Source organism: Cupressus sempervirens, chromosome 9 (genome assembly GCF_028749045.1).
Source record: "Cupressus sempervirens isolate cs-2001-9-10 chromosome 9, ASM2874904v1, whole genome shotgun sequence".
Classification (NCBI taxonomy): domain Eukaryota; kingdom Viridiplantae; phylum Streptophyta; class Pinopsida; order Cupressales; family Cupressaceae; genus Cupressus; species Cupressus sempervirens.
In genome coordinates, this window is record NC_143126.1 from 39717953 (window position 1) to 39745712 (window position 27760).

The 27760-nt window shown below is 33.9% G+C and overlaps 1 pseudogene; it reads right to left on the reverse strand.

The window, feature by feature from the left end:
- Positions 1–21763: 21763 nt before the first annotated feature.
- LOC149537500 (uncharacterized) lies at positions 21764–22519 on the reverse strand (annotated as a pseudogene).
- Positions 22520–27760: the final 5241 nt, after the last annotated feature.

Here is a 27760-nt window from a genome sequence, read left to right on the forward strand (position 1 = left end):
ACCAAGACCCCAAAATTGACTAGTTTTTTTATATTTTTATGTTTTTAATTTTTTTAAGGTCATATGTAATGGTTTTAAGTCAAGTTGAACCATGAAGCTGTTGGAGTTCTTTCTAGTAAGGAACATATCAGGTGGATTTAAACCTAATACTAGGAAACAAAAGATAGGGACAAGCCTAAGGATGAGCTAAATCCTATATTCAACAAGGTTGAATCTTAGTTTTGGGCCAACATTAATAATTTCATCAACACTCCATTTTAGACTCTACAGGGCCAAGGTGGGAAAACCTAAGGGGTTAATTTGTTAACTTCATACTCTTTTCTTCAAATATTGTTCCCTATAGCAGAAATGGTCAACATTCTTCTATGATTTTCTGATAAACTTTTTGAGTACAACAGCTAACTACAACCAAAAAGTAGATGCAAACAAGTAATGACCAACACTTTTAGTTCTTGATACATGAAATGGTAAATTGATTTTTTGTTATGAATATTCTCCAATTAAGTGAATCATTAGTATATCCTTGAACTTTTAAATGGACCAGTGTCTTATCCAATAGGATATAGAGTCAAAGATTAGCAAATTTGGACCTTTTTAATCAACTTGTGACTAAAATTTGTCAGCATTAAACTCTAAGTTTCATTCTTTATCATATCCCTTTCACAAACCCTAAACCTTATTCATTACAAAAAGCAATTGCCTATTTCTTTAAATTAGCAGCAGTCAATAAGAGATATACAACTTGTGTAACTTGCATTAAACTAAATGAAACTTGTTCATTCAATCCCAAGATTAAGGATAAATGAGAAAGGAGACAAAACTCAAAGATAATGATAATTAAGGAAAATTCATTCTTATTAAGATCTTTATAATGCTAAAAAAAACTCATAATATAACTTAGAGACAAGCCATGGGTACCAAATGTTCACTTTTTTGTATTCAAGTATGCAATAACTGAACTCATTCATATAATTATAGAAGAAATGGACGAACTGAAAAATAATACATGACAATGGAAAAATTCAAAAAACAACCGACCTCTACTCTTCGTCTTGGAAATCCATATATAGGATTGCAACAAGCTACAGATGAGAGGAGGACACATATCAAAACAAGAATGGCTACAAAAACTTAGAAGATGGGAACAAAAAGATATGCAGAACATTCTTCCAAAAGATTGATCAAAAAAATAAAAGTAGTTGAGACAATAAGTGAACATTTATATCATGCCTTTGTTTTTTTCCTCTTTGTCCTTCACTATCCATCATGAAAAATATCTCAACTACCTCCTGTCAACAAAGCCTTAATCTCTCAAATTTCCCTTTTTGTGGGCCACTCTGTAGTTTTAACCTCTTGCAAACCTTGAGTGGCTTTGGTCCACTTGGCATCCATAACTACTTTTGATTCAACAATAAATTTATTTAATTCTATTTCTTCCTTAAATAGGGAATCAATTAACTTATTATATGGGATATCAGAAGTATCTTCAAAAATTGATACTGTAGCCTCTTGAGTTAAAGTGCTATCAAAAGAATTTAACCATTCTTGCCACTCTATCACTGTGCTAGCAGCATCCAAAATTGATGGTATATAGGGTTGTACTCCCTAAGATAAAACCTTTAACTTTCCTTGTATAATTTTTAAATTCCCAGTGAAGAAACCAATCAATTCTTTTACTACCTCCAAGGCTTCCTTCACTGTGATCATTTTATCAAGTAAATCTGGCTTTTTATCCATTAGTACAATTAGCCTCTCCAAGAGCTGAATAAATTCCCCCCAAAGATTAAATGTGGGTAATAGCCATGAAAGTGCCTCATTGCAAAACTCCTTAGCACTTTGTAAAGCAATGTAGAAATTATGAGCTTGTTGTGACATATTTTTCAAAATTTCAATTCTATGGCTCATCATACTTCTAAGGATAGTTGTCCTTATCTCACCTCCTTGCTGAGTAGATTGAGCATCAATGCTCATCCTCCTAGGTTGTAATACTTCCTCCTCTCCCAAATCTTCTATCTATGTTGGGACCTTTGTTGTGTTCCTAGTTGGTTGTTGTTGATCTTCATGTTCTTCTCTATGTTCTGCAGCAACCACCTATTCTACCTATACAAGTTGCTCCCTAAGTGATGCAACTTCATTTTCAAGTGCTTGGACCTTGGCCTCAAGCTCTACAATTCTCTCCTTGTACACATGGATTTTTTTGAGCTGATCTTCATAGAGCTTTCTCACATTTATGTAATCATGTATGGATGTTGAAAGTCTAGTCTCCATTTCCTCTACCTTGGTTTCATTCATAAATGAAAAATGTTTCATAGCTATAGAAATCTTTGTGCCAGAGGTTCCCTATAGAGTCCACACAATCATGTTACCTTGCTCAGTGCTTTGTACTTCCATTAATTTTGGCTTGTGAGCCATACTCCAAACTGCTAGAGATTTGGTGTCGATGTTAAAACCAGTTCCTCTTTGCAATCCATCTACACCAAATGCCTTATATGATATGGAATTTTCCTACTTCCTTATTTTATCAAGCATGAAATCTTATTCCAAGTCCCATCTAGGCATGAATAACATACCACTCCTTTGTACGAGATCTCTGGCCTCCTCTAGAGTCATAACTTCACTTTCAGGATCATAGGCCTGTAGCTTTTCCACCACATCCAGCTTTTTCTCATCTAATTCCCCTAGTTTCATCTATAGTACTAGCTCACTCTATTTTATATTATACAAAAAGCTCTTAAATTTAGTAGATTTGATGAATTTATCATCTTCCAGAAACTGTTGGGCTTGAATGATCCTATCATCCAGCCTTGTTGCCACTAACTCCATGTTAGTGAGTGTATTCTCAGCTACATTTATCCTATATTAGAGGTAATTTTGTCTTAAGTCAGCAAAATAATGAATATTCCTAGGTAAAATCTACAATGTCCTCTATTTCACCTTAGCAGGGATAAGGATAATCTTCTGTCTCTTATTTCCCTTTGTGACACATGATGCTTTAGGTACATCATCTTCTTCTATTTCCAGGGTCACATCAGGTTCAAGGCTATCAAGGAAAACCCTATCTTCTTCTCCCATTGACCCTTCAGGCATCTTAGCCATGATCTCAACATGGTCAGTGACCGTCTTCCTGATCCTCTAAGGATAGGGAATATCCATGTAAAATCCCATCATTTGGGGATCTACTATTTTCATCTCTCTCTCTACCCTCAAGACATCACCTAGCTTTGCTAGTTTCTCAGCTACCTCACACTCTACAACTATGTTTGGAATAACATCCTCATGGGCTAATTCCTTGGTGTTGGCTAGTACATAATTTCTCATTTCTTTAAGGGTTACCCTCATCTAGTTGTCAGGGTCATACATTCTATAGGGACCAATTGATAAATTGTAATGATGGAAATAAGAATGGATCTAATCTAGGGCCTCTTTTCCAATTGTAAAATCCCCAACCCTAAAACACCTACACAAGAATGTTCCCTTGTGCACTTTGGGTCTTAGATACTCCCTATTGACCATAAACAATTTCCATATGTATACCCAATCTAGGAGGGATAGAATTTCATAATATGTGGGGTGGCTGAGGACAACCATAAACTCTCATCAAAGAAAAGGTTGGGAATAAGAAAATGTCCCCCCAGTTATGGTCTAATCTTTTCCCCTTGGGGAGTAGGGTTGGTCTCAAAAGATCTTTAAAATCTTAGGTTCCCTAAAGTAACCTAGATCTAACATTCTCATTATTACAGTACTAAAATTAATAAAGAATGAAACAAAATCAGAAAAATGATAATTGCTATCCCATACTCGTGTCCACAATTGAACTGGTAGATTTCCATTAGCATCGAAAGTATGGTCAATGAAATCAAAACTTATATACCCTACATTTATGTAGAGGATTAGGTGCATCCGTAGTGAATAATGATGGAACTTGAAATCCTTTAGCTCTCCAATCTGAGACCTAGCAATATTTTCTTTCATCACCTCCAGAATGTAATTTATAGAGACATACTCCCCACCATGATAAGAGTCTTGCACATCTCTAGAAATTATGAATTTAGCTCCATATACCACATCAGTTCCATCCTTTCCAACCACCTTATGGACAACATATACTATCTTCACAAAATAATTTTTAAACTTTTCCAGTGGCATCATTTCTTCTACCTTTTTAGGGTAATCACCCACATTCTTCAAATCTATGGAAATATGTTGTAGCATAGAATTCCCAGTAGAGGACTTGGTATTCACCTCAAATTTCCTCTGCAAATCCTTTAAATCTATAGGCTAGCTCATAGCTCCATCCATTCCAAAAGCCTCAATGAATGATTCATGGTCAAGTGTGCAGAGGATGGTTCCATCTTTCCTATAAAAGGATTTAGTGGCCAGATTGCAGCAACAAAACATGGCCTTCATCAAGTCTACATCTACAAATACTTTTGTAAATATCAACTTGGTTAAGTTCTTCTTCCATGGGTTACATACAAGATTCTTCTTTTCCCTATTATAATAGAAATACTTGAAAAGCTTTGAACTAGTAACAATAGGGCACATAGCATCTCTACAAAGAGCATATGGATTGATAAAGGCATGATCATCTACAGCATTGGCATTAGAAGAACTAGGGAAAAATTTTATCGATTCCTCTACAAACCTATTTGGTTTCTTCTATCTTGTTTTCCCTCCTTTAGAAGTTGAAGTTTTTGTAACTTCCATATCTGATGCTTGAATTTCTTCCACCTCTTTATTAGACAGATTGACAATATGCTAGCAAACAGGGTATGAAAATCATTCTCAAAGCTCTCAAATAACAATTTGTATACACTAAAAGCTCTGAAACTGATCAAATTCTCTTTCTTTGCAAATGGTGAACTATAATTATGAAGTAGGAAAGCCTTTACAACTCGATGTATGCAAAGCAACGTTCACTTTATATTAATTTTCAACATGCTTGAAACATAATATCAACTTATTCTATCAACTCAGGGGAGTGTCGCCATTATTATCCAACAATGCACTTTTTTACTATGCTGAAATCTTATTGGTCACGAAGTTCATTGACATTTCTAGCTTAGAAAAGTGACTTAACATGTTTATGTCAAAATAGGGCCTATGATCCTACAATCATGACTAATGAAAAGACTCCTCGTATTATCTTACAACTAAAAAAATAGTTTCCCAATGTTAAAAAACCCTTTGAAAAACCCTTGTTGACCAATCGGAAAGCATGGAAAAACCCTTTTATGATCTTACAACTCCTTAGTTGTTGTCGCATTGGCACTAACTTTTTATTCTTCTATGATCTCTCAAAAAATAAGTTATCTTAAGATTGTGTAGCATCTTTCTTTAACCTATTTTATCCTACAATCTTGTGATTGTGATCACTTTTGTTACTTCATAACATCTTTGGTTACCTTTTAAAACTTTATGATACTATGAGAGAAACTTAACCTTCTCTATTGTAGCATCATGGGCTTTGCATTTTTCATTTGTGATCTTACGATCATAGCTTACTCATAACATTAGAACATATCATTCATTACCCTGAAATTTTATGATGAACTATATATTGTAAGATCAGAGATTGTCAAATACCATGCAAACTTAATATAAAAATATTTTCTAGTCCCACTGATCTAGCTAAGCATACATCTAGTATTCATATCACAATCTAGCCAATTAGAACTAGACACCTGTCTGATAGTGCACTATCACTTTTGTTTGTCTTCTATCACCTTATGATCTTATGATCATAAGTTTCTCGTAACATCATAGCAGCCAAATATTTCCTTTACGATCTTAAGATGCCCGCTGCTTCGTAACATCGTAACACCTTCTTTCATTATCCTTGATCCCATGATCACCTCCCTTGTCATAATTTTGTAGAGGATGAAATGCAAACCATTCAAACTACCATATGATCATACGATACAAAGGAAATCATAAGATTGGAAAGACTAACTTTATCATCCATGATACTATGACACAACATTTATCTTAAGATCAAGAAATTGAAAACTCTTCCACACGATACTCCATTAACCTTTAGTCATAATATTGTAGAAAATGATGTAAAAGAAAAATGAAATCCCACTTAGCTTTAAAACCTAGGGTTAGGGCCTAGACTCTAATTTTATGAAGATTTCTTGTAATATGAGATAAAATCAAAACCCTAGGGCACTAAATTTCATACTTGGGGCCATAATAATAAATAAATAATTAAACAGATCAAGGTAAAAAATCCCAGGGTTTCCTCTGTAGATGAAAACAAAAATATACAATCCTAAAAATCACAAAAAATTTGGTATTTTCACCATAAAATTTGAAAATTGAGCTTAGTGAAAAAAGGAGCTATCAGGAGGTTATTGGTTTGACAAAATTGCAAAAGTTGTAAAAGTTGTTCATGACAACTTTGCAATTTTTCAAAGTTGTCATGACAATATTTCCTAAAACTTAGGAAATGGATTTAATGGTACCAAAATCCTAACCTAAGGGTCCATACATGTGGGAATATAATATTTAAGGCCAACCAAACCCTAACATGGCATTTAGTGAAGTTATTGTATGGATTGTGGACTGAGAACCAATATTCTGTACTGAGTTTTTGTAATAGAGCCTTGATCCAGACCTTTAATGGATTGGAGGAACTAAACTAAAGGGTTGAAATTTTGACTCTACTTATGTGCTAGATATTTTTGGTATTATTTTAGTATTTTGGCACATTTACTAATCATTTTGAAAATTATTTAAGTTTCACTGGTTCGTTTTCCAATCTTGATCCAGTCATGTAAATAATGGTTTTACCTAGAGTTCCCATGGTTCAAAATTCATGGACACTTGGAATAAAGTAAATAACTATGTAAATAGTGTATATATGGAGTGTGGATCCATTTCTCATATGGGAACTATTATTACTACCAAGCCCTAGGCGAGTGCAGTAGCATCCTGGCTAGTGGTTTGTGAAGAATGGTAGTAAGAGGACTTGCTAAATGGATTGGATTGAACCAATAAATAGTGGCATCATGTAGAGGGATGTGTCATTGTTGTTTTTATGCAAGGAGAGGAGTAGTGTAGTTCTTTTGAGAAACCAATGGAAGCATAAAAGTTAGACTGGCCTACATGTTACTAAAAACCCTTGAAGGGGTTTCCAAGAAAGCTAGTATACGAACAGTGTCAGGGCCTAAGACTCAAGAAATATTTGAGTCTTGATTGCTGGTATAAATAATCCATAGTTTATTCAAGTGGTTTTTAAGGTAATTTGTGAGAAAACCAAGAAGCCTAGTTTCTAGGAGGCCTAATTGGGGCAAAAGGGCTACAAGGCCTAAAACTAGGAAAGTAAGAAATTGTTAAGACACCTAGGAAGGAATCTATCAGGATAGATCAATATGGATTGAAAACCAAAAATTAATAGAGGAAAAACCTATTCTTAGCCCAAGAAAAATTTGGTAAGAAGAAACACTAATTAAGCCCATGAGTGCATAGGTTGAAGGTGAGGTATAGTTAAATTTTGAATTTGATGGAGAGTTCTAAAAAATGATAGGGATCCTAGAAGGGATATCTAAGTAGGGTAAGTAAAGCACCCGAAAAAGTCCTAAGGATAGGTCTTAGGTAGAGCTAGAAGAGCTCTTGAGAAGTAATTAGATCTCTCCATCACAAAGGCTAGTTGAAACCATATTGGTTTGGCTCTAAATCCTATTTTAACCTATTCTATAAGAATAACCTCTACTATTAGGGTGCAAAGACTTCTAGAAGTAGGTAATTGTAACTATTTATGTGAATTAAGAATTTAATATAAGCTACAATGAAATCTTCTAGTCAATATATTACCATAATCTCTCCCATACAAAGCTTCAGCAATTATTGTTTCTTAACTCTTTATGCTCAATTATTTAAAACATTAAATAAATAAATAAAATCAAAGAAGATGGATGCAAATTATAGTCAAATCTTCCAATTTGTACTTATCACATTGCACTCAATCAAAGTTTCATCTCCAATTTTTTCTTCATAATCACTTTTCATCCAAATAGAACTACACAATCAAAGTTATGCTTGCACAATTCTTCAGAGCTTTCTTACATACAATAAATGATGATTTTTAAAATGAGAAAAACACTCATTTTATAGGAAAATAACTAAGAAAAATAAGGAGGAAAAAGTGGGAGCAAATCAACCAGCTTGGACCCATTAAAAGTAGGTGAGAAGAATTATTGGATTACATTTCATGAGGACATGTAATCAGATTACATGCATTTGAGTTACATGTGATTGGATTACATGTATTTGAGTTACATGCAATCCATCTTCTATATCTACAAAGCTTTAAAACACTTGAAGAAAATGTTTAACTATTGATTTTGAATGAATAAATCCTATAGACTATTAGCAAAAGCTTTTTATTTTGTGATTGATCATGGGATCAAGGATTCATGTATTCTACACCACTGCATTCTCTTTGATGAGTTTTTAGTTGTCATTTGAAAATATTTTTTGATCAAGTTTTTCCTCGATCAAGTTGTCATAAATTCTTCTTTGTAGATTAGCATATTTTGGAGTCTAACACTTTTGAAAACCTTCCTGGTGGTGCTTTGATGTAAACACAAAACCACTTTCCATCAGCACCTTTAACTTCTTCTTTTTAAAAGAAAAGTTCTTGGAGCATTCCCACATGAACTTTGGTTCTCGAAAACCCATTAGAAAAATGGTGACCAAATGAATTACTTCTTCTTTTGATTTGAAGCACTCTTTCTTGAAGAGATGTCACTATTCATTGAAGAAATTTTGACATATCTTGAAAAGACTATTACAACATAAAGATGAAAACATCTTCCAATGAGATTAGCTCCATGAAAACTTTTGGATTTGAGTTACAATAATGAATACATGAGGGATGAGTATTCAAAGAATGAACTGGATACAAGTATGAAGCACATATGATGGTTGGAAATGAACTTGAAAGAATATGTAATTGGGCAAAAAGGGCCAAAATCATACTCTCAAGGGTGAATTGCATGTGGGAAAAGATGGGATCTTGTGGGTATGACCAAGAATGAAAGTTGGGATGCATATGGATGTGTGAAAAATAGTGACTTTTGCTTTTAAAAGTGTGACCTTTTACAAAAATTGGGTTCTCTAGAGGTAATTACTATTGGCATAAAGATCAAATTTATCTATCAGTGACTCAACACTTAGTCAATTGGTTACATTGCTTTCGAGCTCTATAGTTGCTACTAATATTATTATTTAATTTGCATTATTAACCAAGTAATTCAGTTGTTCCTGAGCTAAGAAGTCAGAATAAAGTGTCTACTGAGCACTTGAGACAGTTTGTAGTATTTGTTGAGCTATGCAGCATTTACCAAGCTTTAGAGACAAAGTTTAGTGTAAATCGAGCATAGCAGAGGCTACCAAACTAGTTAGTGGAAGTGAAGAAGATCATAGTGTTAACCGATCTCTGTAGTGTTAACTAAGTCCAACAGTGTCTACCGAGCTCACAAGGTTAACAAAGTGGATCTAGTGTTGATCGAGTCATATAGTGTCAATTGAGTGATCTCGTTGCTACAACTTTTCTTAGAGTTCACTAAGTCACACAGTGTTGACCGAGTTCAAGCTACTTGGAAGTGATTAGTATGGAACAAGCTTCAAGTTCAACCAAGTGCCAAACATTGTCGAGCATTAACAGTGCTTTTTGTGTATCAAAAAATCATCCAGTTTGTCTTCAAAATGCAAGTTGCAACAATTGGGCTGACTTTGTGAATTATGATGAAGTTGGTATTGCAGCCGACTCTAGTAAGTTGTGATTTGGATTAGAATATATGTAATTAATTATATCATATCCAAGTAAGAATTTGAAGAGTATATGATGAGCAGAAGTATGAATTAAAGAGGGCTACAAGCAGTATAAGGGACAACAAAGATTTATCTATCACAATCAGGTGATCATTGCAATACAAGGAATCTCAACTAGCAAATCAAAGTTATAGATCAGAGATCGCTCATTGGTTCATCCTAACAGGTGCATTAGTCAAATCCTTTAATAGGCTAGACTTAATAGTCTTTTCTTAATCTCCTAACCGAGTGCATACTTCATTGTATGTTTGTAAATCCTTTAACAAGGTGGACCTTACAATCCTTATTGCTCCTAACAAGGCAAATCACCAAAAGTGGCCAATTATAAACCTTAACAAGTTAACTTTATACTATAGTACTAAAGCTTGTGGGTATCATCCCCATCCTAGTTTTACTTTCTAATTGGAAGGTTTCTATGTCACCATATCAAAGTGCTATGAATTTTTTTTTTCTTTCATTCTTTCATGCTTGCAATTAGATCAGAATATTATATGAAGGATTAATTGGTGAAGTAAGATAAGATTTTCGTAAGAATTTGCCTAAGGTAAAAATTCACCCAGGAACAAAGAACTCAAACACAAGCACATAGTAGACCAAAGAGAGAGAGAGAGAGTATGATCAAAATGACAATGTATTCAATATGCCATAATTAATGCAATGTAAAAGTACACTAGGAGTGTCTGTATATAAAGGCCTCTGAGATACATCTAGAATGTCTTGTAATTAGCACCATGATAAGTCATACAACCAAGCACATGTCCACCAAATATGGGTTATCCTCCATTAAGCATGAAAATATGTGCGATGATGTGAGGATAAGCCTACAAGGGTGTGACATGCAAAATAGTGTTGTAGACACCATGTGCTAAAATAGAGTTGCGTACTACTATGTTGTCTACATGACAACTCAACAAGGTGCACAAACTCCTAAGTGTTCACAAATAAAAATAATAAAATAATGCAAAATAATTAAGTAATGCATAAACCTAAGTAAACTTAAGTAAGTGTAATAAGTAAATACTTATTTACACCAACATCCCCCCTTAAGTGAAACTTAGGGGAATGCCCTTAAGCTTATGAAAACTAGGTTGAAGATGCATAATGGGTCCCAGCTACTAGGCCATGTTAGGTACCCATTTACATAATGAAGATGCAAATCTCTCATAAAGTGGAGAAAGAGGGAAAACCTCATGGGAAAAACCCTCCCCCAAAAAGAGAGATAAATAAGGATGCATTGATGGATGGAGTAATCAAGACCCCCCCATTATGACATACATCCAGTATATACATAAGAGAATGAGAGAAGAAGAGAGATAGAATAGGCTCCCCCCCAAAAGAAGAATGCCAACAAGTGAAAGCTACTCCGATGACGAAGTTTGTCCATGAATGCAGAATGGTGTTCCTCCCCTTAGGAAGAAACAATGCCAAAGGTACACTGCTGAAGATGTATGCAGGCCCTGAAACCTGCTCAAGTATCCCTATACTAATGCTGAAGTTGACCCCTTCCAACTATGCTAAAAAGAATGAATGCAGATCTGTCAAGGATGTCTGTTGAACCTGTTCCACTGAACCATCTGTCTCCTCAATTAACAAAGAGACCTCCACTAATTTTTGTACATAAGGATCCATAATCACACCAACCTGTGAAGATTGATCGTGTAGAGAATGGACATGAGGGTCAGAGTGAGCCCTCACAACAACTATAAAAGGATCACCTTCATCAATGAGAAGATGTAAGTCCTCAAGTCTGTCTCCCAAGTCAACTAAAGTTGTAGCTAGAAGATGAGATGTACCATGCTGAGATGAACCTTTCACTGTGGCAATGTAAGCATGTGGATGGGACTGATGTGACCTCTCACTGCAACTGTCGATATAACCCCACGTGTCTGAACCTATTGAAGCACTATCACTGGAGTCACTATCATTTTCCACTGTGTATGATGTGTGGAGAGGAGTAGAGGATAAGCTCGGTGAACTTTCCTCAAAGTGAACATCCTTTTCCACAAAGATATCATGTGTCTCTAGATCTGTTAGTCTGTAAGCCTTCACATTTTCTTCATACCCAATGAAAGTACAAGGCCTAGGTGTTGGTGCCTTGCAACCCATGGAAGATAGGTTTTCCCATGCTAGACAACTAAAGACTCTAAGGTGACTCACAACCAATTTTTTGCCACACCATGCCTCAAAAGGAGTCTTGCTATCTAAGGTTGGATGAGGAGACCTATTAAGTATGTGAGTAGCACTGCTAATGGCTTCAACTTCTAGTCTAGGATTGAGAGACTTGGCCTTTATCATGCAACTTTCCATGGTCTTGAGAGTCCTAATCCTCATAGTTACAACATCTATCTTGTGCAGACTGAATACTAGTGAGTTCTGAAGATCAATCCCCTCAATTCTACAAAAGTTCTTAAGTCTTTTGTCTACATATCTGTTCTCACTGTCCACACTTAGTACTTTGATGGCTTTCCTTGACTTGTGTTCAACATGAGTCTTGAAATCTTGAAGCTTATGAACCACTTCATTCTTATGATGAAGGAAGAAGACCCAAGTGAATCTCAAAAATTCATCAACAAATGTGAGTATGTAGCGGCCTTGGCTGACTAAAGTCACTGCAAAGGGTCCTAATAACACCATGTGAACTAGCTGAAGAACAACTAGAGTTCGAGAAGACTTCCCTATATCATACTTCTCCTTGAGATTCATATCCACTGAACATGATGAACACTCTCCCTTAGAAAGGTTGATATTAGGTAAACCTTTGACCAGGTGTTTTGAGAAAAGTTGCTGAAGAGAGTGAAAGTCAAGGTGACCAAACCACTCATCCATAAGTTGATGTTTGAAGTAGAGTGAGTCAAAAAGGATTTGGAAGGACTCTTAGGCACAAAGTGAGAGAAGGAGTAAAGCCTCTTGTCATCATTAACTTTCCCCACTGCAACCAATGAATTATCTTTGAGACTTCGCACCATCACTAAATCTGGAAGGAACTCAACTTTGTGACCATCTCCGAGGTGAGTGATTTGGTAAACTGATAGGAGATTGGAGCTTAGATTTGGAATGTAGAGAACATCTTTAAATTCCCCATTTTCCATTTCCACATGTCCTTTCCCTTAAACTTCCATCTTAGCATCATCTCCCACGAAGATGTGTGGTACCTTTCACTGCTTCAATGAAGAAAAGTCTCCCTTTGAAGAACCCATGTGGTAAGAGGCACCTGAGTCAAGTATCCATTCCGATGAAGAACTTGTGTTTTCCATAAGTGCTTGACCTTTACCCTTTGAAGAGGTTGGAGTTGAATCCTTGGAAGTACCTAGCACTTGAATCTTGTTCTTCTTGATCAGATTTTCTAACTCATCGATTCTTTTTGCAATGATGCTCATCATGATTTGGCTTTTTGCAGTATGCACAAAAGAGTTTTTCCTTCTTTTCATTACTTCCCTTCTTGTTTGAAGAAGAACGACCTTATTGATAGGAGGATTTTTGTGTCTTAGATTATGTTTTCTACTTCCACTACTTCTTCTTCTTGTTGCTTTTCCCCCCTTGACTTGATTTGTGATCATCACTAGCCACCAAGGATTTGGTCTTAGATGACTTGAGAAGTCCAAAATCCACCAAGTGAGATTGTTCAACAATCAACATGTCTGTAAATCCATCAAAGGAAGGCTTCTAGTAAGCAGATACCATGGTCAACTTATGAGTATTAAAACTCAAAACAAAGTTGGTGTACTCAGAAGGTAGCCTCTTCAGGATATGATGAATCAACTTGTCATCCTTTATGGGATTTCCACAATCTTTGAGAAGTGCCCTATACTCATTGACTTTGGTGATGTAATCCTAAATTACATCATAATTCTTAGGATACAAGATAAGTAGATCATCCTTAATCTAAAATCCCTTTTCTTCATCCACTTTACCATACAAGTGTTCAAGTTTATCCCAAGCTTCTTTGGAGTTTGAACAATTTTTAATGTGGAAGAGAAGATCCCCATGTACACAACTCCTGATAACTCCTAAAGCCTGTTGGTCTTGAATTTTCCAATCAATGAGTTCTTTAGCATCAGTAGGTTTGGTAATTATACCATCAACATAAAGACTATATCCTTTTTCCATTAATCTACTCCATGCAATATCTTTCCATGTAGAATAGTTACGTGAAGTGAAAGGAGGACATTTAAAACCCATGATGCAGAAATGAAAAGAGCACAAAAGAGAGACACAAAAAACACAGTACTCAACCCCCCCCTTTACTCAATCAAAAGACCCCTCCAAAAAAGATGTTTTTGGCACTTTATAAGTAGTGTGTTTACAATGGGCCACTTGTCAAAATGAACAAAGTGAACTTTCTGATTTTGCTTCTACAACTACCTTATGAGGTTGAAATCTGTCACTTAAGCACTATAGCTTAGTTTTACAACAATTCTAAAAAAGAATCAAAGCTTTACAATGCCGAAAAAGGCCTAATTTTGAAAGTGAAAAATTGGTCCACACAACCCTAGAATTTGACTTTAGATCTAGAAAGTAGACAAAAAAATACGCGCTTTCAAAAAAATTAGAACCTGAAAAAGTGACCAGATGTGCTCGTATGGAGCTTCTGAAGTTGCAAAATGCAAGATAATGTAGGTATAGTCACCAAAAAATGCAATTTGTGCAGAATTTGTGCACCAAAACTAGAAAATAGCAACACTACTAGAAAATTCAAGAAATTCTACCCAATTTCAAAAAAAAATACACTTGAATCTGAGTCTAGATGTCCAAGATAAGGGCTCACAAAGTCAGGCTACCAAACTGAAAAGCAATTTGGAGAGGGGTCAAAAAGGAAATTTGAGAGCTTAAATTTGACGGTCAAATGGCCATCACAGTAGTTATAAATCACCTAGGTTTGACGATCAAACGGCCATCAAATTTAGCATCATATTCTGATGACATTAGCAAAAAATATGTTCCCTCTGCTGACGTGTTAGGTGATTTTTCACTGACTGTATGTCCATACAATGCAAACCCGTATGGTGCATGGCAATAGAGATAGGGTTCCATGAGGGATGTGGCATTCCCAAATGCTAATGTGTCAAGGAGCCTATGTGGCAGCTAAGGTAGCCTGTCATGGCATTAAGTGTAGTCCATGTGTCACAAAAGTAAAGGGGTTTGTGACCGGACAAGTTACCAAATCATTCCTTCATACTAGTCCACATGGTAGGTGGACAGTACTCTATGTGGAGGGTTTCAAAGCTATGTGTTAGTAGAAGTAGAGAGGACGTGCCAAAAATTTTAATCTACAATCGTCAGTTTTCTTATTGCATCACCGAAATGGGAGTATCTTCAGGTGGCCGAAAACCTTAATCTATAGAACTGTCACGGAGTTATGGATGATACACCAGAGACTACTATTCACGACATCAAAACTTTTGCTATTGCTAGAAACTTGAGTCGCTACGGGCTAATGCAGGGTTGAGAAAGCAAAAAATAGCGCTGGGGGGGGGGTCATTTTAAAGATCTCACATGCAACAGTAAATTTGGTTTTGCACTTTTAAAAGGAAAATGTCATGCACCACATTGCAAAGAGATTGCCACTAGTTGTAGGCTTAGCCACTGGTGAGGGAGGAGGTCTTGACCGGCAGTTGGATGAATATGCTAGAATTTTGTATAGCTTCCTACTGTGCTTAATTTGTACTAATGCCTGCGACAAATCGTATACCTCCAAAAATGGCAGATCTGGGGTGTCATTGCCCAGGTCTATTAAAAAAAAATCCTCCAAATTTTTGCAAATATTTTAATAGAAAATTTAAATTGTAGAGAAAATAGAAAATGCAGATCTAAATAATTAAATTATAGATCTAAAAAAGATCATACCCGAACTGCAAATAGGGGCCTCCAGATTCTAATTTGCTAAAAAAAAATTTCCTCACGGTCAACTTTGAGCCAAGGTAGGCATGTTTATAGCCGATTTTCACCGGTTCAATTTTTCGGATGCAATGGCGAGGTCAAATCTGGTTCTAGACACTCCCAATTTTTGCAGTACTCCGGATTCAAGCTGAGGTGATGAAGCAAGCGTGGTCTCGAACGGCTATGTGATGAGAAATTCTCTATGCTCTGATACCATGTAAGAATTTGCCTAAGGGAAAATTTCACCCAGGAACTAAGAACTCAAACACAGGCACACAATAGACCAAAGAGAGAGAGAGAGAGTATGATTAGAATGACAATGTTTTCAATATGCCATAATTAATGCAATGTAAAAGTACACTAGGAGTGTTTGTATATAAAGGCCTCTAAGATACATCTAGAATGTCTTGTAATCAGCACCATGATAAGTCATACAACCAAGCACATGTCCACCAAATATGGTTTATCCTCCATTAAGCATGAAAGTATGTGCAATCATGTGAGAATAAGCCTAGAAGGGTGTGACACGCAAAACAGTGTTGTATATACCATGTGCTAAAATAGAGTTGCGTACTCCTATGTTGTCTACATGACAACTCAACAAGGTGCACAAACTCCTAAATGTCTCACAAATAAAAATAATAAAATAATGCAAAATAATTAAATAATGCATAAACCTAAGTAAACTTAAGTAAGTGTAATAAGTAAATACTTATTTACACCAACAATTTTATTGGTTCCTAATTCACCCCTCCCCTCTTAGTAACCTTGCCTACCTTATATTTCCAAAAATTACATGTAGTAACTACTTGAGGTACACATGTAATCGGATTTGGAGGATTTAATTGCATAGGTAGGAAAATAGATGGAATGTGCATTGACATGGAAAGATGAAAGGTGAAAGTATGTGGATGCACTTGCATTCTTGGGTAGAAATTTGTAACTTTCTTCCAAAAAAAGAACAAAACAAGTAGCAAGCATGCAAAATAAAAATAAAATGAAAATATATGTCTTTTTATGGACTCATACATTACAAGTATCTTCTACATGCAATTTCATTTTTGGAGTTGGGAGGTTTTTCAATCATTTGTGACGAGAAGATTTCAATTTATTTAAAAACAAAATGCAAAAGAATATGGGTTGTCTTTGAACAAATGGACAAATATGAGCCAAATAATGCAATAATGTAGCAAAATAAGAAAGAAACATAAGCAAAGTTGAATTCTTCTACGTACTTGGGGCTCAAAGAGTCAAATGTGGAGGAAAGAGAAGTTGAAATGAAATATTCCTCTTCAAAATCGAACTCTCCAAGTGTATTTGCATACAATAAATCAAAATCCTTGAACCATTTCAATGTTGCAAATACAATCCATAAGCTCAAACACTTGGTCATTTTTTCATGTAATGGCAAAATGAAAGTCACAAATACCTTCAAAATGCAAAATATTTTTGCATGTTTAATGATCTTGAGGTGTTTATTGTAATGCCCTGCCCAGAGATCCTTGGAACAAGGATTCAATATAAGCCAAGATTTTTAAAAAAATTACAAGTATAGATTACATGACACTCAACATATGAGGACCATAAAGATCACAATGGAAGACTTAACTACAATCCCAATAACCAACAAATCTCCAAACACCACTATCGAATTGACACACACAAATAGAGAATGAATACCAAAGAAAACAACAAAATAAGGAATCTAAGGTTTGTCAAAGCATGGAAAATTAAGAAAACCCAAAGGGTACTTAAACCACCAAAAATAGATCCCTGAAAACCAATGGAGATGCCCCCTATTTTTCATGTGAAGACCACAACAGATAGAAATCTCGCATGAGGAAGTACATCATGCCATGCAAGAAACTATCTTTCGCACAAGGAAATACACCAAACAGCATGAGGAATTACTTGGCTTAGCAGCTAAAACACCTAAAACTGTTGTGGGGTTTCACATGAGGAAGTGCTAAGAGCTGCGTGAGAAAGTGAAATCTTGTGCGAGTATCCAAAATAGCATGCCAGAAACAAAAAGTTAAAAAGCTAAGAAATGAATTTCCTCCACACCAAGGAGTACAGGATCAACCAATTGAGGCATGGACACTCAAACACTAAACTATAAGACAAAAACTACAACATCCATCTGAAACAAAGTAGTAAAAGAACGTAATGAAAGTAATATTGCAGCGTACAAAAGAAACATCACAATTAATTGAAACAACCAAACTAAGTGTGTGGTTCCTCCCAACCATAATAGCATCGTGAGACCTCGAAGGCCCTAGCCATCTCCCACAAATAACATCTCAAACTGCAAACTAGATAGTTGGAATTTTCTTATAAGGACGTCACAACTAAGGCATGATAACATCAAGAACATGAAATCTAACATTCTAAACCAAAATCAATAGATACTCCAACTAAGAAGATAACATCATCAAATCACATTTTAAACATCATAATAAGGAAATGTGTCAATACTAACATCATCTAAACATGTTATACAACCATTCCAACGAAAGCATAAATCACAAGTACACCATTAATGCATGACAACACGATGCAAATATGAGATAGACACATGAATGCATGAAGACACGAAGAAGCCACGAAGAAGACATATTAATGCATGAAGACACAACGTAGACACATAGTATACATGTTATAACCCTACTTACAATTTGAAATAAGAAAAAGGTAAGGAAATGTTTTACCACTATGATCATGAATGTCGTGCTCCTTTCCCCTACCTCGAAATACAAAATTCTTGAAGATGCATATTTTAAAGGCTTTTCTATAGTTAATACTATAATAGGGTGTATAATTCCATAGTGGATGGTAGATTTACTGTTGCTCAAGTTTGGACACACTTAGCATGGGGCTCCCTCAAATTTTTAATCCTTATTGGGATTCTCTTGCCCCAACGTGACCAATTTACTCCTCCCCCTATGCACACTCCCTACCCACTATGTACCTATTTAGTTTCATTATGGATGGAAGGTTTAGTGCTACTCAAGTTTGGACATGCTTAGCTTGGGGCTCTGATACCAATTGTAATGTCCCATTTCAGGGCAATTATTTATTTTGTTTTTTATTCGTATGATTCTTATAATATTTCTAACTTCTCCCCTTTTAATTATTTGATATCATATATATATGTGTATCTCCAAGAGTCATGCCATTTCATTATTAATATTAATTATATTATATATTATATATTATATTATATATTATTATATTAAATATGATTATATATTATATTAATTATATAAATCATATTCCTTGTAATTAATAATACTATTTTAATAAGTAACTAAGATGTAATTGTCAATAATTGATTTATGTGTATATATATTAATTATTTATATTCAATAATATAGTATTTTAATATCTAATATATATTAAGTATATATATTGTATACACGTATAGTTATATGATAATATTTATGATCATTTATATTTTCAATTTATATACATTATTAATCATTTTAATAATATATAATACTTATTTATTATTAAATTATATATCAAAATGGGGATATCACTGTCGCAGGTTCGAATCCTTAGACCCTTAGGTAATGTTGAGGGAGAGATTGTGGAAATTTGTTCAGTGCTCCCCTTGGGATTCATGACAAGGGCTTAACTGCCACTTGTGTACTATAAGTTGAGTAGTTGTATCGGGCATTGACAGATCAGTCTTTTGGTGCAACAACAACCCCACTCTAACAAGAAATACCTTTTACATGTAAATCAAACTCTAGGAATGCATTTACATATTTTAAAAATTCTCTTTTTATTTTCCTAAGTCCATAAATTGTATTCCTAGTGCAAATTGGACTCTCAAGATGCTATTACATGTAAAGTGACTTACATCTAAAGGAGATTTTTCATGTGATGTGAAGTGGACTCTAGGAGGTCTATTACATATTTAAAATATTTATTTTCAAGCCAAAATGAGACTCTAGAAATGCATTTGCATGTAAACATGTAAAAGACATGTTATTGAGTTTGCACAACATAGTTGACCAATTAAACACATGTTTAATTGATTCTTGAGTTAATATCACTTAATTGGGTCAAAAATAATATTTACACTATATAATTTATATATCATATGCACATATTATTCAAAAAGTAATATTTGACTTAGATGTTTTACAATAAAATATAAAGTAAAACTCAACATTAAATCAAAACCATATACTAATAAAGTCACTTAAGTGAAAAATTAAAAAGCAACTAATCATTAAAATTGAACATAAAGTGCACTATAGTCACTTAAGTGATAAATGTAAGTGATAAAGAAATTTAAAAACATAACACAAAGTCAATTTATGTTATATTTTTAAAAAAGTGAATGTCAACATTAAAATATAACATGGTATTTTAAAAATGTGATTGCACCTAGAGAGTCTACTTTTTGGGCACTTAAATAGTCATATATTTTGACTACTAAGTCTGATTAAGCCCTAAGATATATTGAATTGAAGGGAAAAGAGAAAGAAAGAAGTTGAAATAAACAAAAAGATAAAAATCAACTAAACACTCATGCAAAAATGCAAGAAACAACATTGAAGACTTCAAAAATCAAGCATAAGCTTAATAAAATAAAAAATGAAAAAGACTTAACGAAATCCTTTAGTAAAAGAATTCATTATGCAAATTGGGGTCGATTGATTGATCAATGTTAGTCAATTAAATAATGAACTATCTCAGAGAAATGTGAAACTAAGTTGAAAAACTTTCATATTGATAGCTTATTGTATTGCAAAGACCAAAGGTGCTTCATAATGTTTTCATCATTAATGGTGTTAGTGTAGCCAACATTGTGGAAGAAGAAAGGATATATTTCCTATCTCTTGACCTAGAATTCCTAGACAACAACAACATTTTCCACAATTAGTAGGTCTTCAGGCATTTCTAGGTATTGTATTCTAGGCACCAATACAAGTTTCCTACATGGATGGTCACTAAGTTATAGTATAGTCATCTTATCCAATGACAATACCTCCTACAAGAAGCATCCAAAGATTGATTGAGGAGTTTTAGTCACTCTTAATGAGCTATGTTCATGGATTAGTAGAGGCTTGACTTGATCCCATTTTACTTCCATGATCTCTGAATGAAGAATACATGGATGTATTATCATCAAGTTTAGTTTTTATTTCAAATTGTCACTTGAGGTGTCTTTGATTTACAACTCACGCATTACCAAATTTTCAGTCAATGACTACTTGATGCAATTTTTCTCTTAGGGCCATGGTTCATTCACTTGTTGAACCACTAGATGGGGTTAGAGAAAGTTTCCCCTTTGTTTCTATTTCATTCCTACAATAATTTCAATCATCAATTTTAAGTGATCATATCTTGTCTTACAAATACAAATACTTTTTTTTTTCCTTTTATAGGAAGGAACATGTGTTGATTTTGGACCATCTGGAAGTGTAAGGTGTAGAAAATGTCATACTTACATCAATTTTTATGTAACATTCATATATAGTGGAAAATTGTGGCATTGTAATGTGTGTACATTGTTGAATGAAGTTAATTTGTGTCATCTATGTTGTACTTGTGCTAAATGTGCTATTTTGCCTTTCTATTTTTCTCTTCTCTTGCTTTGCTAGTTTTATCTTTTTTCCTCAATGTGTACTTTTTCTTAAAAAAGGTGACAAGTAGCATTGTATTTCTTATCCTTGGTATGGTAATTTATGTTGCTTTTGTTATTTTGTACCTTTTTTCTTTGCTAGATTTTTTAGTCTTGATAATATGGCCCTAATAAATGAGTAACTGGTTTGAATGTGGATGGATATTATATTTATATACCCAATTGGAACAATGTAAAAATTTTGATATAAATTAAAATAAACTCAAATTTGGGGTTATACAATCCAATTTCATATCCTAAATTAGTGTCTTGCTTGCTTGTGAGATAGAAACGCTATCACACTTTGATATAATATGGATGAAACAAGCTATAGGCTTTCTCTTTGACCTGGTTATCTGTACTTTTCCAAACATTTTTTGTGCTTCATTAGCATTTCTCCTAACATCTTCATAGCCACTTTTCATGCTTTATTTCCATGTCAACAACTTTATGGTTGATCTCAATTCGAGATATTTTTCCAATATCAAAGAAATCTTTTGTGGGGGCACATAATGGTGTTCTAATCATTGCAATTGCTTCAAGAATATCAACACCAAAAATTATAGGATCCTTCTTGTTGAAAATATAATTTGGCAAAATGCTCAAGAGAGGGGAGAACATCATGTCCTGCAACCTCATTTTTCCTTTCCATTTTAGGATTATCCATATATTCTTTAAACTTGTCAAATAGATGATAAAAAATGTCTACTTGAAATATCTTGACACTATTTCATATATAAGCTCATCAGCTTCAAGATTAATTTTGACATCGAATTCCAAAATGACAGCATACTCTTTCTTATTTTTGTCAAGCATTACTATTATATGCATGACATCCTTTTTATGCACATGGCTTATAACAATTGTAATAACTAGGATATTCAAGACTTGGGTCTTCAAGAACTCAAGTGATGTCTCCAAAAAGCCAAGAGTTGAAGCTTGAACATAAACTCCTTCCCCACTCCTTTCAATCCAAGACATTACATTGTTTATATATTGCATTGCTTATTCCTAACATAATTTAACCATTATATGGTCTAAAAATATATATATTTAAGTTCCTATTGTGGCATGCTCATAACCTTAGGTAGTTATCTTGATTCCTTATATCGCCTTTAACTCCTTGTGATGTTGATTATATCCCTTCACTCAAATTTCATTCATTAAATGCAAAGTCCAAAAAGCATAAATAGTTAACATCGGTGATCAATATAACATCATATGTAGTTTCCAATCCTTGTATAACCTTTATCTCCAACAAAATTAACTAAACTTTGTTGATGTACATAAACCTTTCCTCTATCATTTTTTTGTTAACTGCATGAGTAACATAAGGAGATTTGGCACACCTTCTCCATTGATTGCACTAGTTTGCACAGTGTTGACATATTTCTTCACTTATTTATTTTTAAAATACAACGTAGAACTTATCCCTTATTCTTTGAGCTATTTTAATAACCTAAGTGAGCTAGTGTTCAAACTCATTTTTAACATCTTTTGAATGTTTCTTAAATGTTAGTCTTATAGGAGCATTTAGACAAGCCTACCCACCTTATTTAGGTAAACTACAAAGTGGGTATGTCACATTTTAAGAAGATTTAGTAACTCAAAAATTTGTGGTTCCAAGTCATACACAATATCAACAACCAATATCACATAAACTAGAACCTATTAGAAACAGGAAACACTTAGAGGGGGGTGAATCAGTATTTTACAAACTTTAGCACAAAACTAGATATCTTTAACAATTTTATAACATGTATAAGCAAGTAAACTAACTATGTTAAATAGTAAACATACCCATGCAATAAGAGAACTCATAACACCATATTTTGTAACTAGGGGAAACTTAGCCAAGGGAAAACCCTAGTAGGGATGCTACCCATAAAATGATCTACTAATTGGAAGTATCTTGTGAACGATATTGACCTTGTTAGGAGTCTATTACATCTATATAGTGTCTTGGTCCTTATTTGAGGACTTAGGCCTTGTTAGAAGCCTCAACCCTATTAGCAGTTGTTATATACAATTAAAAAATGTATGCAAGATGAGTCCACTACCCAAACATGCAATATAAAATGAAGTTCTTCAATACAAAGAGATAGATTCAAAGACTTCTTTACATTGTTGGTGATAACTCCAATATCTAATATTGTCTTTTTTACTCATCACAAAATTTTCATTCCTTTGATCATACATCAGAATTCACATCATCAATATTGCATTACTTCACATAACTTCTCATTTATCAATCTTTATTTATAGCTTGCTAATTACAAAATATTTGACCATTGGCCTTCATGCATTTATACATTAATCAAAATAAAATGTTAACTCTTTTTAACTTTTTTTTTAACATCAAAGATGTACCTAATTAGTTAAGAAATTATTTCATAAAAAAAATTATTTACCCAAAATTGCCCATTTCTATATTATACTTTGTTCTGCCTATACATTGTTGAAACTAATAAATTTGTCATAACTTTATCTATACTGATTGTACCATTATGTAGACTTGACTGTAGCATCCTCATACTCTTTACTATCTATCGTTAAGTATGCACATGCTAATTTAGCTTATGTAAATTTCAGTGACCAAAACTTCATTTTTTTGAACAAATAAACTATGTAAAACTTAAACAATATTCTAAGTATACATGCCATAACATTATCTTCCTATTTTTGTCACTTCATATAGTTGATATGTTGTCATAAATGACAACATAAAAATGTCTAACCTATCCAAATTTCCAACAATATCCCCTTTTGGCATTGATGGCAACATATGGAAAAATTGGCTAAGTCCCAAACAAAATCTTGAAAACTTTACAAAATTAGGTCTTCAAAAAATTTCAAAAACTATGGATCATTACACATACCATCTCTTCCTTATATTTCCTAATTGCATTATAACTCTACGCATTTCTCTCTTATATATACAAATTAAATTTTCCGTATCACTCCCCCTTTGTCATCAATGACAAAGGTGTCAAAATTTATGTACAAATCAAAATTGTATTACCTCTCTCCTTAAGTTGAGTTTGTCATTCTTGAAATATAGTTTGCAAAGTTTGACTTCAGGCACTCAAACTCTTTTTTTCATGTGTCTTTTACTACCTCTGATATACTAAGAAGAGTGCATAATCCATATGATGCTACTTTAGTTGCATTCATGTTAGAATACACAAATTTCTCATAAGATGTCTTCGCTGCAAGACATTCATCTATCTTCTATTGCACATTGATAATTTTCAAGGTCAAGTGTTCTCTTAATAATGAGCACCTTTTTAATATTATCTCCTTCTTTAGCTCAATGGTCTTTATAATATCATGTAACACTGTTATAGCTACTTCAATATCTTGATCAATCTCGGTGTTAGGTTGCTGGAGTTTACTTACCAAATTTTGCAACTCATTTAGTTTTCCATTCAACTCATCATTTATGTCCTTGACATAATTGTATGGCAAGGTGCCCTACCCATACAATGCCCTTCCTTCTGTCAAGTATTTCCTTAGCTCCTTGATATAAGCAAAAAGTGTCAATAAATTATTCCTAATATTTTTGCATACTGTAGAAAATAGTTGTCCATCATGCTTGATATGTGCTTGTACCATTACTATTCCTCTTAAATGAGTAAACTCATTATCGAAAGATTTTATCAAATTTTTTTCTCTCAATTGAGGATGTGTCTCAATTACATTGACTGAAATAACTTTTTGCATTGTCTTTGAAACCTCTCTCAAAGTTGTTTCTGGACTTTTCATATTCTTGTTCCTTTCAAAAAATATACTCAAAGATGATACCAAGCCTAACTAATTATAATCATCTCCAAACAAAACCTCTATTGTTGAATCTAGTGGACATTTTTTTTAGATGTCTACAATAAAATGTCTACTTCATGGTGGAATTCAACTTTATCAAACTTTGTTTTAGTGTGCTTTAGTTGTGGAAATAATGTTGACTCTTGTATTACTATCATCCAATTTATTTTAATCTTCTTTTCTCATTTTTTCTCGTATATGTTTCCTCCTCTTCTTCTTTCTCCTTTTCTTCCTTTTCTTCTTCTTCTTTCTTCTTCATCTCTTCTTCCTTCATCTTCTCTTTTTCCTCTCTATTCTTTTCTTCTTCTACTCTCCTCTTCTCTTCTTATTCTTTTCATTTCTTTTCCTCTTCTCTAATATTTCTTTCTTCTAGTCTCTTCCTCTTATCTATTTCTTTCTTTCTTTCTTCCTCTTCTTTATTGCTCTTTTTCTCTTCCTCATCTTTGGAACTGATGTAGCTCACTAAATTGCCAACAAAAGATTGTCTTTAATCCTTGAATGGGTCCTTTTCTATATCCAAGAAAATTCTTGTATTGTCCACTTGCATGGTATTAGTACCAATGGTTACCTGCAGTGTAGACTCTAATGTCATTGTGTCTTTAAGAGCTTATGCAGATGGTGCCTCTAATATTTTTGTTTTTGTTGGTGCCTCAACTGAAGGTGTCACTTCATCCTCCTTCTCCATTCATTTTTCATTTATAGGTATTTCTTCCCCTAAGTATTGTCTCTCTTCTTCTTGACTGGGTACAGAGGTTGTGAATCTTACAATTTCATCTTTGATTTTCTCATTAACCTCTTCATAATTACTTCCCATTGTTGAATTTTCTCTTCTTTTATGCCTCAATATGGGCTCAATACCCTTCATTATTCTCTCAAGGTGTTCACTTCTCTTCACTTCACATAGTTTTTGTATCATATTTTCTCTCATGTCCTTATCCTCATCAATCACTCTTCTCTTTTTATTTATCAATCTATTATACAAAGCTTTAGGTATCTTCTTCTATATATCATTGAACCTCTTATTCAAAAAAATCATATCTCTTACTAAAAAAATTTCTAACTATAGTCTATCCATAGTATCATACAAATCATAAAATTTATTCAACTATACAAAATTACCATTATTTATGATTGCAACATTAAGAGTTTCTACCTTAGGCTTCTAGGGCTTCCTTCCAGTAGGTACCTTAACCTCTACCTTTTCTTTCTCTAAATGGCTTGCCTCTATTTCATCTTCTTCGTATTCATCTAATTCAGACTCAGTTACCTATGTCTTCCTTCTTTGTGTCCCATATAATGATTTTATTGTCTTTCCTAATCCACTTGCCATTTATTTTGTTCTCTTGTGTGAAGGAGATTTCATTTTCTCATGTTTGACCTTAGTTAACCTTCCAAGCCTCCTAGTGCTAAGTGAGGTAACTATTTGAACCATAATAATGCTCACATCTTCTTCATCTTTGCATTAATTGTGTAAGTATCCAATCAAAAAAAGTTGTTTCTAATTACCAAGAGAGTTATTTTCATTTGTGCACTCACATATGAACTCCAAATATTCTACGCTCTTAACCATAGCTTTAACACATCATTTTATACTGCATACTAACTGTGCATACCTTAACTCTTTCTCTAACATATTTTCTACATTTCTAATTCTCACTACTTGATAAAAGTTCTTAATTCAAGTAGGATGAATCAATCACTACAATTTACTACAATCTACCTTCAAGTGCTTCATCTGATTACTTTTCCAAAACCACATGTGAATTTGATGGACCTTTAGCTTTGACAAATACTTCTTTAAATTCTTCTACATGTTCTCTTATGTTGGCTTTCTGGGTATCACTGGTGCTATCATTTCTTCTAACATTCTTATTCATGTTCCTTCTAATATTTAGATTTTTTGTGTTCCTTATGTCCATTCTAAAGAATCTTGCTATATGACCAAATTGGTTACATCACTGGCATGATGGTGTATTATTTCCAAATCTAGGTCCAGACTAGTTAACAAGTGCTTTGCAATTTATGGGAATATGTCCAAAGTTGTTGCACTTGTAACACATAATGTTTCTTCTCATTCCATTCTTTCCTTTGTCATATCTTCTTCTTGCAAGGTTAGTACCTATTGTCACAAAACTTTGCACCCTTGTCCAAATTTTTTACCTAAGGAAAACCTTGTAAAACATGGAAACAACTTCCAAGCTATGGGACTTGAACTATGACATTGAATGTCCATAGAAGGTTGGCTTCCTTTGCTACTGGGATGCACCTAACTACTCTTAGAGAGGAAAAGGAAGAAGGGATTCATGAAAGAAAATCTACCTACTCTAACCTAAAGGGGTGATGCACCAAAATAGAGTGTTTGAACTTATCTCTACCTATGAATGGACAGTCAACTAGTTGTAACCTCAAAGAATACAGATCTAGACCTTGCTTAATTCAACAATTACATGTAGATCAGACAACAAAGGAATGCTATAGGAAGGAACTCCACTTAATATCATTGGAATGTCAAAAGTAGATATAACCATACAAATTGCAGAAAATTGACAAAAACATTAACCAGAGGCAAAGAACCTTGCACAG